Below are 13686 nucleotides of genomic sequence, written 5' to 3'. Positions count from 1 at the left end.
CGGTTTCAAGTGATTCTCCTGCCTCACCCTCCCAAGTAGCTGGGACTACAGGCATCCACCATGCCTGGCTAATTTTTGTATTTTTAGTAGAAGCAGAGTTTCACCATGTTGAGCAGGCTGGTCTTGAACTCCTGACCTCAGGTGATCCTCCCTCCTCAGCCTCCCAAAATGCTGGGATTACAGGCGTGAGCCACCACACCTGGCCTATTTAAGGGTTTTAAGCAGGGGAGTGATGCAGCCTGGTTTATGTTTCAGAAAGACAGCCCTGGCCACTGTGGGCAGAGTGGACTGCAGGGGAAAGGGCAGAAGCAGGAAGATAATTTGCAGTCTTGTGGAGGTTTTGGAACAAGACTGTGGTGGGCATGAACACAGGGGATCCAGTTCGTTCAATGCCAAGAGTTTAAATCTGAAAAGAAATAACCCTCTGCCTGCCTGGCCTTGAGCCCAATTTAGGATCCCTGGTGACCTGGCCTTGGTCATTCCACATAGACCATTATCTAAAGATATAAAGGAATGAGTGGACCATCAGCATTGCTAAGGCAAAAAGCGGAAGGCAGGCCTCTCTAAGAGGTGGACTCCAAGGCAAGCTTGGGGTAGGCTTTCTGGACTCTCTCCTTCTTGCAGAGAAGTCTGCCTCTGCAAGGAGAGGTCCCTCCTGAGCCTTAGGTCACTTGGAAAGCCTTTAGTGGCCTTTGCTCTTGTCATGCAGCTGAACTTTCAGGGCTCTGACTCCCCATGATCAGGGTTAGGCAGTCCAGGACCAAAGCTTTACTTTAGGGACCAGATGGGGCTATGGCCACCTACTGACAGTCTTAGGGTCAGGGCTTTAAAACCTGCTTTGGCACAGTGAGGTGCTGTCTGGGATGTCCCTTTGAATCCTGACTTTGCCACTTTCTTAACCTCTCTCTGAGCCTTAGTTTTTTTCATCAATAAAATGGGTTCCCAATGCCCGCTTAGTGGACTGTGGTAGGGACCCCATGGCAGAATCACTTAGCAGTGCCTGCCTGTGCTCAGGACCTGTAAATATTCTTTTTATTATTAAACAGTACCATCAGGCAAGCTGTAAAGAGGCTCTATCCCTTTCCTGCCCCTCCTTAAATAAGAGGGTGACTGATATGCCTTCTACCCTGTACAGTCTCCACATCAGCAGCACCCCACTATCTCCCTTGGCCCTCACCACACCCAGATGAGGAAGCAGAGCTCAGAGGGATCCTGGCTTTGCCCAGCAACTCAGCTAGAAAGTGGCAGAGCTGGGATGTGAATGTGGTTTTCCGAGTTGGAGTCCCTGGTCTTCTCCTCTGCCCAGGCCACTGACTTTCAAAGTGGTCTTTTCTTGATTGTTTGTTTTTGAGACGCAGTCTCACTCTGTCGCCCAGGCTGGAGTGCAGTGACACAATCTCGGCTCACTGCAACCTCCACCTCCTGGGTCCAAGCAATTCTCCTGCCTCAGCCTCCCGAGTAACTAGGATTACAGGCATATGCCACCACCCCCAGCTAATTTTTGTATTTTTAGTAGAGATGGGGTTTCACCATGTTGGCCAGGCTGGTCTCGAATTCCTGAGCTCAGGAGATCCGCCCGCCTTGGCCTCCCAAAGTGCTGGGATTACAGGCATGAGCCACTGCACCCAGCCCAAAGTGTGCTTTTCTATCCTCAGGATTTGAGGGTAGCAGCTCCAGGACCCACTGTGAATGTGTGTGTAGCCCCTGCCTCCCTTTCCTCCTTCAAGCAGAGGTGTTCATTATTTCTGTGTAATACATTAGAAATGAGCCTGAGATTTCATTTGAAGAAAGGAGTTGGCTTTTCTAATAAAGCCTGAGTTCTAGGCCAGGTCCCCTGGTGGCTGATAGATCTATTTGCTTTTCAGTGTTAGTGTCCAGGTGCGCTTTACAGTTGTGGCTGAGCTGTTGAAAGTGTGCACTCCAAAGTCAAGTTTAAAAATGGGCCCACCACCTGCCCAGCTGGGGGATCTTGGCCAAGCACTTAGGCTCACAAGCCTACTGTGAGGAGTAAATAAGCTAATTCGTGTAAAGTGCCTGGCCTGCAGAAAAAGCTCAATAATGGCTCTTCTTATAAGAAGCCCTAAGTAAGAAACCAATGCTTTATCTGGAGGAAGGAACCATTGACAGTATCATTTCAGACACCTTGATGCCATTTGGCAGGAGCTATCGATGTTTTGGAGTGAGCTGGGGGACAAGTCCCAGGGCCCCCTCCATGATGCTTGGCTTCCTTTAGGGTGGGGACTGCTCAGGGCCCCCACCCTCTACAGTCAGACCCGGGGCTGGAAGGCTGGGGGTGGGGACAAGGTGGTGGAGAGTGTTTTGTTGGCAGCTTGGCAGCCAGGCTCATTGGTAAAGGGTCATTCCCCCAGGAGCTGGGATGATTGAACAGATTATCTGAAACAATGGCTAATTGGGAACTAAGCTTTTTGGCAGGAAGTCTTTCATTCTAAGCTTGGTAAAGTTTCACACCCTGACCCTGGTCTCTGGGCGAGATAGGGAGGCTTCTCTGACCAGGCCTGAGAACAGGGAGGCCTTTAGGGCCTGGGCTTCCCTAACTCAGGGCCCCTGTCTCCACCTCTGCCCTGCCTTACCTGGAAGCCTTAACAAAACAGGCAGCCATTTGGGAGGTCACCAGGCCTACGAAACGAAAGGTGCCAAGGTCATGGCTCACTCCCTGTGATTTTAGGCAAGCCCCATCTCTCTCTGGGCCTGGTTTTCCTCACTGCAACGAGGAGGGGTGGCCACAGAATTCTGGACTCCTTCAGTGACAGAACCAGAGAGAACTTTCCAGACCCCAGATGGTGGCAGGCCTGGCATGGCCAGATCCTCTGTGCTCCTCTGCCTCCCCAGGCCCTCCTTTCCTGTCCCCAGATCTCAGGCCACTCTTCCCAGCCACGGGGCGCCCCCACCTGGCTCCTATTCCCAGGGCCAGCCTTGGAAAGCACATTCCCTTTTTCCGTTTCTATTTGAGTCAGGTAGCCTTCTGGCCTCTAATTTTAATCCTGGTGAACATGATTCATGAGGGGCCAGGGCTGGGCTCTGCAGCGAGGCTTTTAGAATCCCCAATTAAGGAGCTATCAATAATATATGAAAAGTATTGGGGGATCTACGGCTGGGGAAGGGTGAGCAGCTTGTGAGGTAGACAGCAGTCTGTCAGCTCCAGCCTCCTATCCCACCGGCACAGCCCCTGGGGGCTTTGCAGCTGGGGGATGGCTCCGAAGCTCAATCCAGCTGTAATTTGTAAAAAGGCAAGAGCTGCCTAAATCCAGGGCCATGAAGATTGTTCAGGCTTGCAGAGAGCCACCCACGCATGCCTGAGGTAGGGGCTGTGGTAAGCACCAGGGATGCTCTGCCTTTCTCACTCCTGGGAGTCCCGGCCCTTCCTCGCCCACCGTGGGTTGCCTCTGGGAGGGCTTCTCTGGCCTCCAAGAGCTCCGTTCTTTCATTGGTAAAGTGGAGATGATAATAATTTCATTGCCACGGGGTCATTGGAGGGGGTTAAATGAGATCGTGGATGTGTGGAAGTGTTTCGAAGTTGAGAAGTCAGGATACCAAGCAGAAGGAGGAGGAGGAGGATCGGGTGGAAGGAAGAAACCTGAGCAGGGATGTCCACAGGCTTCTGGGTGAACCAGGGCTCCACTCAGCGCTGGGAGCCCCACTGGCTGGGGTACCCGTCAGCATCCATTTCCTAATGAGCTGTGTGACCGTGGTCAGAACAGCCCCCCTCCCACCTTCTCTGCCTTTGTTTTCTCATGTGTTAATTGAGAGGATTTGGTTCCTTCCAGCTCTAAAATCAGGTCCTAAGTCAATTTGATTTTTTTTTTTTGGTTGTTGTTTTGGCTTTTTGTTGTTGTTGTTTGGATTTTTGTTTTTGAGACAGGGTCTTGCTCTGTCGCCCAGGCTGGAGTGCAGTGGCACAATCACGGCTCACTGCAGCCTCAATCTCCTGGGCTCAATTGACCCTTCTGCCTCAGCCTCCCAAGTAGCTGGGACTACAGACGTGTGCTTCCATGCCTGGCTAATTTTCTTATTTTTTGTGGAGATGGGATCTCACTATGTTGCCCAGGTTGGTCTCGAACTCCTAGGTTCAAGCGATCCTCCTGCCTCCCAAAGTGCTGGCCCAACTTGTTAACATTTTTAAAAGGAAATCACAGGAGGGTTGAGGACTCTTTCTCTCCTCCTCCTCTCTCTCTCTCAATCTCTCTCTCTCTCTGTCTCTCTCTTCCTTCCTCCCTCTCTCTCCTCTCTCTCTCTCTCTGCGTAGGGGCTGCAAGGAGAGGGATAGAGGTTGGGCAGGGTGTTAGGTCAGGGACACTCACATTATGACCTGATCTATGGGTCCACCCAGACCCACAGGGAGTGTTAACAAGGGAGCAGGCACAGTAATCCCAGAAGTTCAGAGACTGCGCTAGGGAGTAGAGAAACTACAGGGATGAAAACTGTCAGACCTAGTCCCAGCCTCCATTCGCAGCATAAGCCTCTTACTGATTAGTGACTATATCAACTCCTTATTGATTTGGAGCCAGCCAGCCTGGGTTTGAATCCTGTTCCTATCGCCTGCTAGCTGTGTGACCTTGGGCAAGTCTCTCAATCTCTCTGAGCCTTATCTTAATTTACTTATCTGTAAAGTGGGGATAATAGTTCTGCTTCGGAAGGTTGTTATGAAGCTTAAATGAATGACCATATGGATAACACTTAGTGCGTGGCACGCAGTAGGGCTCTGTGAGGGTTACTATCAGTATTGGAGACCAGCTCTGCAACAGACACTCCCTGCATGTCCCTTCTGTCCTCCATCTGGAGGAAGGAATGATTTACTCTGTTTTAGCAACAGGGAGGTACACCCTCTCAGGGGGTGTCTCAGGCAGATCGTAAGCAACACAAGCCAGGCCTGGGAGGGTCCTGGGCCCTCCCTGGCCCTGGGCCCCAGTGTTCTGCAGCCATGGGCATTTGTGGGGAGTTGACTCACATGCCGGGAGATGTCCTTGTGCTGTCTGTTGCTGCCTCCCAGCTGGTGGGTGATGAGGAGGAAGAAGGGGCCCAGATTTTAGAAATCTGGAAGCAGGTTGAGCACAGTGGCTCACGCCAGTAATCCCAGCACTTTGGGAGGCCGATAGTTGGGGGGTGGATTACCTGAGGTCAGGAGTTCGAGACCAGCCTGGTCAACATGGCCAAACCCCGCCTCTACTAAAAATACAAAACTTAGCCAGGCGTGGTGGCGGGCACCTGTAATCCCAGCTACTGGGGAGGCTGAGGCAGGAGAATCACTTGAACACAGGAGGCAGAGGTTGCAGTGAGCCAAGATCGCGCCACTGCACTCCAGCCTGGGCAACAAGAGCAAAACTCCTCTCAAAAAAAAAGAAAAAAGAAAAGAAATCTGGAAGCAACAGAGAGGGCACCTCTTCCTGGGCTGCCTTTCTCTCCACATCCTAGTCCATGATCAGAGGCTGAGCGGGCGACCTCTCTCCTTTACTTTCACTACGTGGCTTCCATGCCCAAGGGCTCCTCCTGCCTTTCGTTTCCTTCCCTGCTGGTGGCCACAGTGAGTTTCTTCTCTAGGCCCCAGGTCTCTAAGAAAACCTTAGGTTTTCTGCGGCCTTTTTTCAACTGAGGCCTGGGGTACTAAGGACCCTGGTGTTGTGGGTAGCCCGTAGGGAGGGTAGGGCCTGGATCCTGATGGAGAAGTTGGTTTGTTCGAGCAAAGGGCCAGCCCTGCATTTGCCTCCAGTCTCACCCCGCATACAGAAGATATCTAGAGAGCAACCACTGAGAGCTGGGGCTTTCGGAGACCCCTTTAGATGGAGGACGAAAACCCTCTCAGGTGCGGAAGATGAGCAGAAAGGAGTGGGAGCTGAATAGGAAATGTTAGTGGTAGGACTGGGAGCATCTTAGAGATAAAGCTGAGTTTAAAGGCTTGGGAGATGAGCACAGTTCCTGGATGGCTGAACCAGAGTTAGGGATGTAGAAAGAACCAGAGTGTGGGATCACTTATGTACAGAGCATGTCTTACGTCCCAGGCTCTCTTCTAAGTATATGATGTAAATCAAATCATTTAGGCCTCCAACAGTCCCATAACATGTAGATAAATTGCCATTCCCATTTTACAGAAGAGGAAACTGAGGCACAGAGAGGTAAAGGCATTTGCCCAAGGTCACATAACCAGGGAGTAGCAGAGCCAAAATTTGAACCCAGAGGCCTGGCCGCAGACTCTGCACTATTAACGACTTCACTTTACTGCTTTATGTGGGAAACCCTAAGACCTGTCTTCAGAGCTAGGACCAGTGATTCTTAAAGCTTTTTGAAGACGTGCTTCCCTCTGAGGGAACCTTGGCTGTTCTCCCCAGAAAATGCAGGCATGTACAGACAGACATTTGCATTCAATTTCAGGATGTCACAAACCCACATAAAGCCCAGGTTAGGAGCCTCAAACCCTGACTCTTATTTAGGAATTGTCCATCCCCCAGTCCTCACTCTGGCACCTATGTGGATGGGGCCAGGATGGCCACTTTCTACAATGTGGAGGAGGCAGGTGTTGGGGGGCCATGGCCCCTGAGAGCCCCCAGTGAGGCCCTTAAATGGGACAGCAGTGCTGAGATCCCGCATCCCAAAGGGCTGGCACAGGACATTGGTATCTTTGCTGCATGATCGGGAGTCATGCACTTTCTTGGTGACATGAATGTTATACACTGGAGTCTGAGCAGAATAGGGTGGAGGCAGGGGCTGTCTTGGTTTACGTTCAATTGAGTTGGAAATTGTATGTGTGTAAACATGTTTGTGAGAGATAAATTTTATCAGTGAGGGTCCCAGCAGGAAAGAGAAACTCAGAGGGTTTAACTGGAGAGATTTTAATGAAGAGATTTCTCTCAAGGGTATGGATGAGCTTGGGGAAATCCACAAGGGATAGAGCATCACCTGGGGACTTGCAACAGCAGGGAGCTGTGACCACCCAGGCTTGCCGTGGTGATGGGAGAAGGCACTGCTGCTCTCTGAGTGGGAGGTGGAGGGCCTGCCTGGTGGGGTCTGTGGTCCTGGAGGGAAGCAGCCTCTCCCAGAACCATGGAGCTGAGGCTGGGCAGGAGTGGGAAGAAATACCCCAACCTCTGTCTCTTCCTGTCTCCCACCTACCAGTGTCTCCCACTGGCCAAACCCCACTGGAAGCCACAGGGTGAGGGAACGATAGTGATGCTATTCAAAGGGAAGCAATCTCCTGTAGGATGAAGACTGGAGCTGGGGCGGGCAGCAGGCAGCAGCCCGAGACTCTCCATCCTCTAAATCAGCCCAGGCCCAACCGCCAGCCCCAAGAGCCCCCTACAGGCTGGGCACCCGTGTCTTGACAGAGGCTGTCCCCTCCTGGCCCCATAGTTGGATGTGGGGCATGAAGACCTTGCTTGCCCAACCTGGGTTCTCAACCTCAGCCCTGCTCTGGGCTTCCCTCTGAGGGCAGTTTGGTGACACTGCTGCCTACCTGCCCCATACATCCCAGCTGTCACGTGTAGCAGAGTCCCAGAGAGTCACCTAATTTAGTCCTGAAAGAAGTTTCAAGTCTGCCCTCACTTTGAGGGTCTCACTGGAACTGATGGTATGTAATTAACGCTGCTTAATTGATATTCATGCAGCTTAGTCATAGAGGTTTTAGGAGCCCTCGGGACCATCTTTTGGGGCATGTCAGAAGCTTTTTCCACTGAGTTTTGTTGCCAGGGAGAGAGTCTTTCAGAAGGCACATTCCCTCATTTCCAGGCTTCCTTCTCATTTGTACTTTTTCTTTCCTTCTGACCAGTAGGAGACCGTCCCAGCCCCGGGGCCCAGGGAGGTCCCCTGTCACCTCCCCTGTCACTCAGCCTCCTGCCCAGTTCTCATCCCTCAGCCTCCCCAGTGCACACTTGCGCACCTTCCCTAACAATTCTCTAGGGCTCTCTGCATCACATCCTGCATGCAGATTGCTTGGGCATCATTCAGCCTTTGTTCATCAGAATTCCTGTGCTTACCAGTGTTTGGTGGTCTGTGAGCAACGTGAGGATCCCCCACTCCCAGTATCCTCAGAGCCCAAAGTGTGGACAGAGGAGCTCAGAAAGGCTTGGAAGCAGGGACAGGCATGCCCAGGGAGCTGGCAGAATGAACAGGGCTGGCTGCGCTCTGTATTACGGGTGGTGAGGGGTTAACCGCCCTGCTCCTTCCCTAAGCAGGATTTGCTGCACAGCAGTTAGATTGCATGCCATCCTGTGGTTCCCAGTGCTCAGGTGCTAATATCTCATCTCTCCAAGTCCCTTCTGGCTTGAAAACTCTATAAGTCTATGTAGAATGAAATACAGCAGCCAAATTGATTTTTTTTTCAATGTCTCTTCAGTTGTGTTCCTGCCATCATTAATGGGGTATAAATTGGGCCTGACAGGACCTGGTGGCTTCTCAGATTTTAAAATCCAAGTTTTAGCATTTTTTCCCCTTTGTTATTCGTCCAAGTAATGAAGGCTATAAAACATCTTCAGTAAGTCCCCAGATTGTGGATTTGCGGTTGTTTGTGATCTGCATGTCTTAACTACCTCTGAGTCTTAGTAATCTGTCGCTGTCCAGCCTAGCTCATGTGCCCCCTTTCCTGCTCTAGGAGTTATTGGGGGTGGGCTTGGAGTTCCCCTCCGTGTCCTGTTTCCAGGGGAGCTCCATTGTCTTCTTAGGCAGAATCAATCTCTAGGGTATTCCCCTCTATTGAAGCTGCAAGTGCCATTTTAAAAGCAGCCTTGTCATCTTCCTTAATGGGTGTTTTCCTTGGAGCCTATGCTGGGGGTGGGGTGGGGTGGGGAGGAAAACTGCATATAGGATGTCTGCTCCTTCTGGGCTGGGCCTTATCTAAAATCCTACTAGAGGGATGCTGTGAGGTTGTTGAAGGAGGAGGGCAAGTGTATTGAGAGAAAGGAAGTAAGTCCCTTCCTTAAAGGAGGATTTTCTCAAACCTGGGTGTTTACCTGGAATATTTTGCAAGAAAGCCATTAAGAGACATGTTCCTTTTGTCTGAAGGCAGGAGGTATTCATCAAGAATAAGAGCAGGAGAGGAGAAATGCAGGAACTCTTTTGGAACAGGGGTTATGCATTGTAAGATTGTTATTGAATTTAGGGAGTGGGAAAGGAACTCAGTCTTATTCAGTTTGATGTCCTCTCCATTGCTTGACACATACTGGGACTTGTACAAATGCTTGTGAAGTAAACCTCATCTTTATTTGATTTTCATAATGCTTGATGACTCCTCACAGTTAGATGCAGTGAAAATATAATGGGCTTTGGAGTTAGATATACCTGGGTTTAGGTCCCAGCTCTGCCTTGCTGTGTGATCTTGGGCAAGTTACTTAACCTCTCTGATTTTTAGTTTCCTCATTTGTACAATGGGTAATACCTCACAGGATTTTTGTGAGAATTGAATGAGATAACTTAATGATGCACTTAAGCTATTGAGCATTCAGTAGGGGCTCAGTAAATGTTAGTTTACTTCCTTCCTCCTGCTGTCTTCTCATTCATTAGTGGTTCTCAACTCCACCTGCACATTACGATCACCTAGGGAACTTTAAAAAAGCACAGCTGTTCAGGCCCCACCCACTGAGATTTGTGTTTAATTGGTCTGTGGTGGGGCTGAGCATGGGTATTTTTAAAAAGCACCTGTTAAAGCATATATTTTTTAAAAAGGTAAAATCATGACTGCCATACAAGTTTAAAATTAGCATGACAAGTATTTATGATCAAAGCTTGTTAATTAATGAGGAAACCAGTAAGATGTTGCAACCAGTTCAAATAATTCAAACAACACACACATATAGGTGATCAGGAATGTTGAAATGAATTTACACATAGATGCAAAATCGGTCAATATCCATACGGCACAAAATGTTTAAAACTGCTCCTGGTGCATTGTATGTGTTCAATAAACAGTAGCTATTATGATCTAAACCTGAGACTGTGTATTAAATGCTGTGTTAGGTCCTGGGCTACAAAGATGAGGAGAACTTGGATTCTCCTCCTGCTTGAGAAGCTCACAATCTAGAGGGGTAGAAATAGACTCAGTAGATCATTATCAGGCCGCACAGTAAGTGCAGCGTTGGAGATTCAGGAGGATGATGGGCGCACATAGGAGGGGTGGGGAGTTGGAGAACAGGATGGCCAGGGAGCGGAGGCTCCAAGCATTAGGAATTGGCGCATATTGGGGGCCCCTTAGGAGGTTGCCATGGTAGTCGAGGTGACAAGGTGAGAAAGTGATGAGGCCAGACCAAGGCCACAGCAAAGGAAGAGATTTAGCCGATGAGATTGATTGGAACATGAGATTGACTCACCAAGGGAGTGAGGGACAAAAGATGCCAAATCTAGTGCTCCTCAGATGACCCCATGTTACCTGGAGTGGGAGCTTCCCTCTCCAGTGAGACAGAGTCTTTCTCTGTCGCTCAGGCTGGGGTACAGTGGTGTCATCTTAGTTCACTGCGACCTCCACCTGGGTTTAGGTGATTCTCCTGCCTCAGCCTCCCAAATATCTGGGACTATAGGCATGTGCCATCAAGCCTGGCTCAATTTTTTTTTTTTTTTAAATAGAGATGGGGTTTCACCATGTTGGCCAGGGTGGTCTCAAACTCCTGACCTCAAGTGATCCGCCCGCCTCAGCCTCCCAAAGTGCTGGGATTACAGGTGTTAGCCACCGCACCCAGCCCCTTTGGAAGTTCCTAACTTAATTCAGGGTAGGGGGGACACTCAAGGTAAGCCCCAGGTAACCCAGGGCCTCATCTACCACATGTGTGAGGGGCCCATGTGCTGGTGTTTTCCTGGACTGCAGAGCCCCATCAAGGAAGACTGACACTCTGACACTCAAGATTATTAAGAAGGATTAATGCCCATTTAAAATACTTTGCTTTGCACCTGCCTGTCTTACTACTTTGAGACTCTGGTAAATATTGTAACGAACAGCACCTCTGCCTTCATGGAGCATACAGTGTGGTGGATTTTTTGTTTGTTTTTGTTTTTAGAGACAGAGTCTCTCTCTATTGCCCAAGCTGGAGTGCAGTAGTGTGATCATAGCTCACTGCAGTATCACCCTCCTGGGCTCAACCATCCCCCCACCTTAGCCTCCTGAGTAGCTGGGACCCCAAGTGCATGGTACTATGCCTAGCTAATGTTTTTTGTTTTTTAATTTTGGGGGAAAAAAGCACATAGCATAAAATTTTCCATCATAACCTTTTTTTTTTTTTTTGAGACGGAGTCTCACTCTGTTACCAGGCTGGAGTACATTGGCGCAATCCTGGCTCACTGCAACCTCTGCCTCCTGGGTTCAAGCGATTCTCCTGCTTCAGCCTCCTGAGTAGCTGGGTCTACAGGCGTGTGCCAACACGCCCAGCTAATTTTTGTATTTTTAGTAGAGACGGGGTTTCACCATGTTGGCCAGGATGGGGGTGGGGTGGGGTGGGGAGGAAAACTGCATATAGGATGTCTGCTCCTTCTGGGCTGGGCCTTATCTAAAATCCTACTAGAGGGATGCTGTGAGGTTGTTGAAGGAGGAGGGCAAGTGTATTGAGAGAAAGGAAGTAAGTCCCTTCCTTAAAGGAGGATTTTCTCAAACCTGGGTGTTTACCTGGAATATTTTGCAAGAAAGCCATTAAGAGACATGTTCCTTTTGTCTGAAGGCAGGAGGTATTCATCAAGAATAAGAGCAGGAGAGGAGAATGCAGGAACTCTTTTGGAACAGGGGTTATGCATTGTAAGATTGTTATTGAATTTACGGATCTCTTGACCTCGTGATCCGCCCACCTCGGCCTCCCAAAGTGCTGGGATTACAGGCGTGAGCCACCGCGCCCAGCCGCATCATAACCATTTTTAAGTGTACAGTTCAGTAGAGTTACAAATGTATTTGCATTGTTGTGAAACAGGTCTCTAGAACATTTCATCTTGCAAAACTGAAACCCTATACCCATAAACAACTCCCCCTATACCCCTCCACCCTGCTCCTGGTCACTGCCATTCTACTTTCTGCATCAATGAATTTGGCCACTTTAGATACCTCCTGTAAGTGGACACATACATTATTTGTCCTACTGTGACTGGCTTATTTCACTTAGCGTAATCTCAAGGTGCACCCATGTTGCAGCACACGACAGGATTTCCTTTCTTTTTTAAGGCTGAATGATAGTCTATTGTAAATGCAGTGGGTTTAAACTTCACCTCTTAGCCCCTCACCCCTTTTTTGAAACAAAAATTTTGCTCAAAATGTCTACTGTATTGAGCAGATATAAAAGAGAGCCGCTTTGATGGGATGGTTGGCCTAGAATCGTGCCCATTCTGCCCTCCTCTATGGCCTATGGAGCCTCCAGGGGACTTGGATCCCAGTGGAACACCACCTAGCCCAGTGGTTCTCAAAGTGGAGTCCCCAGACCCACAGCATCAGCATCACCTGAGGACTTTTAAAATGCAGATTCCCAGGCTCCACTCTGGACCTACTGAGTCAGAGCCTCTGGAGTGAGGCCCTCCACAATCTGTATTTTACCAAGTGATTCTGATGCCCAAAGATGGGGAGTGATTTGGCCTAAAGTCATTTGCAAAATTGAATGGGATTCAATTATTGACTGCCTATTATGTACAAAATTCTAGAATATCCGCTGCAAGGGCAACCAAGACAATTCAGTCTCTGAATTAGTTAGCTATTGCTGAGTAATAAATTATCCCAGAATTTAGTGGTTTAAACAGCAGGCAGGAATCTGAGTGCAGCTTTGCTGGGTCCTCTGGCTCAGGGTCTCTCACAAGGTCACAGTGAAGGTGTTGGCTGGGGCCTCAATCATCTCAAGGTTCAACTGGGCAAGATTTGCTTGCAAGCTCACCCAGTGGTTGTTGGCAGGATTCCAATTCTTACGGATGGGCAGATTGACAGCCACTGTTCCTCGCTGGTATTAGCCTGGGGCCTCCTCCTTTCCTTGCCGCCCCTTCATAAGGCAGCTCACAACATGGCAGCTGGTTTTATCAAGTGAGCAAGCAAGACAGAGCAAGAGAGGGTGCCCAGACGGAAGTCACAGTTGTTTACAACATAACCTTGGAAGTGACATTCTATGACTTGTGCGATACTCTGTTCAGTACAAGTGTGTCACTAGGTCCAGCCCACGTTCGAGAGGAGCTGATTATGCAAGGGCACGAATACCAAAAGGTGGGGATCTTTTAGGAGGTGGTCTCCTACAGTCCCTGCCTATGCCCTTGTGTTTGCAATTGGGGAATCAAATAAGTACACACCTAATTGTGGAATCAATTCTCAGAATGGTGGTCATGGAGGGGGCACAAGTTCGGTGGAGGCTCAGAGAAATAAAATTCTCTGATTGGAGGAATCAGGAAGGCTTCCTGGAGGAGGTGGCATTTACATCAGGCCTTGAAGGAATGAGGATATGCCACTGGCAGAGACGGGGAGGCCAGGTGAAGGGAAGGGCCTGCTCAGGTATTAAGACCATCAGCTTGCATGGAGATGGGGAGAAGCCGTACGGGTTGGAGCCATAATGTACATGGCTTCCACTGTCAGATGGAAGAACTCATGCTTTGATTGGGAGGGAATGGATGTCAGGAGCCTGGAGAGACAGGGCTTTCATAACTGCCAGAACCAGGACTAAGGGGCTCTGAGCCCAGTGCTCTCCCCTGCCCCACCAGCCGGCCCCACCAGCCCGGCCCTGAGGTTCACCCTCCATCTTCTCTTGC

At 49.6% G+C, this 13686-nt stretch overlaps 1 protein-coding gene across 7 annotated transcripts in view; it reads left to right on the top strand.

Annotated features, from left to right (window-relative positions):
* Positions 1 to 13686, top strand: part of CPNE5 (copine 5) — a 99444-nt gene that overhangs the window by 26467 nt on the left and 59291 nt on the right. The window lies entirely within an intron of this gene.

Source organism: Gorilla gorilla, chromosome 5, assembly GCF_029281585.2.
Source record: "Gorilla gorilla gorilla isolate KB3781 chromosome 5, NHGRI_mGorGor1-v2.1_pri, whole genome shotgun sequence".
In the NCBI taxonomy this organism is placed as follows: domain Eukaryota; kingdom Metazoa; phylum Chordata; class Mammalia; order Primates; family Hominidae; genus Gorilla; species Gorilla gorilla.
Note: the sequence above shows the minus strand (reverse complement) of the source record. Positions and strands in the feature narration are given on the sequence as shown.